The sequence below is a fragment of the Meleagris gallopavo genome, chromosome 2 (assembly GCF_000146605.3).
Source record: "Meleagris gallopavo isolate NT-WF06-2002-E0010 breed Aviagen turkey brand Nicholas breeding stock chromosome 2, Turkey_5.1, whole genome shotgun sequence".
In the NCBI taxonomy this organism is placed as follows: Eukaryota; Metazoa; Chordata; class Aves; order Galliformes; family Phasianidae; genus Meleagris; species Meleagris gallopavo.
The window spans coordinates 59,847,995-59,849,930 of NC_015012.2; positions in this window are offsets into that span (position 1 = coordinate 59,847,995).

Below are 1,936 nucleotides of genomic sequence, written 5' to 3' on the forward strand. Positions count from 1 at the left end.
AAAAAAAAAAAAAAGCTAGCCACAAATAAATTCTATTTCTATCAGTGCAGACACATAATAGAATAATATACATAGCAGTGTAGTCACCTCATAGAATCCCAGTGTGGTTGAGGTTGGCCTCAGGTTACCTAGCCCAATCCCTACCCAAGCAGAGGTCCCAGGACCATGCCTAAGCAACTTCTGAAGATCTCCAGGAAGCACAACCTCCCTGGGCAGCCTGTGCCAGTGCTCTGTCACCTGCACGGTAGTGAACTTTCTAAAGTTCAGACAGAGTGTTCTGCGTTCCATTTTGAGCCAATTTCCTCTTGTCCTGTCTCTGGACACCACTGAGAAGAGTCTGGCTCTGTTCTCATTGCACCCTCTCTTTCAGGTATTTATACATATTGCTGGTTCCGCTAAGCCTCATGTCCTCCAGGCTGAACAGTCCCAGCCTTTCCTCACAGGAGAGATGCTCCAGACCCTTCATCATTTCTCTAGCCCTTTGCAGTGGATGCTCCAATATATCTCTTGTACTTTTTATCTTAAAACTGGAACAGTTTCACTGAGTAGAAAGGAAAGATCACTTTGCCCCACCTGTTGGCAGTACTTTGTGTAATACAGTCAAGAATACAGCTAGCTATCTTTGCTGCAAGGGCGCATTGCTGCCTCACGTTCAGCCTGGTGCCCATCGTATCTCCAGGTTCTTTTTTCTTTAGATGTTTTCACACAAAGTGACCCCCAGCTTGTAACAGTCCCCAGGCTTGTTCCTCCAGTTTGCTGTCAACACATTTCTCCAGTCTCTCCTTCTCCCTCTGAATGGAAGCACAACCTTCTCACATATCAGTCACTCCTTCCAGTTTTTTGTCATCTGCAAACTTGCTGTGGAAACAGTCTGTCCCCTTCACTTTTATCCTCAGTGAAGATGTTAAACAAGACTGGACCCAGTATTGACACCTGTGGTATGCCACTAGTTACTGTCCTCTCACTAGACTTCGCACCACTGATCACTGTGCCTAGTCAGTTTTCAATCCACTCTGCCGTCTGCCATCCAGCCTGTCATCCTACACAGTCTGACTGTGCATCCTTTCCTTATAACATTTGCATAGCACCAGTGTTTTTGAAGTGAAGACGGAAATACCTAAGGATCTTCCTAATTCTACTCACCGTTCACATTCCATGATGTCAGCCTAATGTCCACAGAGATCTTGTATGGTGATAATTACAGAGAGGTGGAGAGTCTCTCACAAAGCAAGGTTCCTAGATTCTCTTTCTTCACTTTACTTCTCATAAGGTGCTCCACATGCCTAGGCTTGATGCATCACGCATCATCCTACCGGTTTAAGAGAGCAAGGAATTATCAGGTGTGTTCATACTTTGCTTTCATTACCGTGGTTTTTTAGACTGTAAAGGTAAGCAAACTAGGTTCTTACTATGGCATCTCAATTATATATCACAGCAATGATGTCTTCCCTACTTCTAACCCTGCAACATGTAAAATCTGTCAAAGTTTAACAGAGAGCCATAAACCAAGATGGTGTGATTCATTTGTTTAAGCACGTGGGCTTTTTGTACCCCCAGTGAACTGAAAAGAAATAATTCATAGCTATTTTTATGAACTCTTCTCAATGATTCTCAGGAGATGTGGATGTAATTACTAGATGTTCCACTTAGATAGTCATTTGGCATAATTTCTTGGATGGACTGAAATGGAAAATTAACTTAAGTAATTGGAACTTAGAAATATACCAATTGGTAGCCACATACACGTATTTCGGAGCAAAAATTTAAAAATAAATAAAACAAAAACCCACTCAAATCAAATGTGTTGTCCTTCTTTAATAGCAAAGTGATTACATGAAGTGCTGAAGATAGAATTTTAATTAACTAAGTGACTCGTAGTAAGTCATTTGTTGATGTTTAGTCCCTATTTTCCCTTTCATACAAGCAATAACACCAA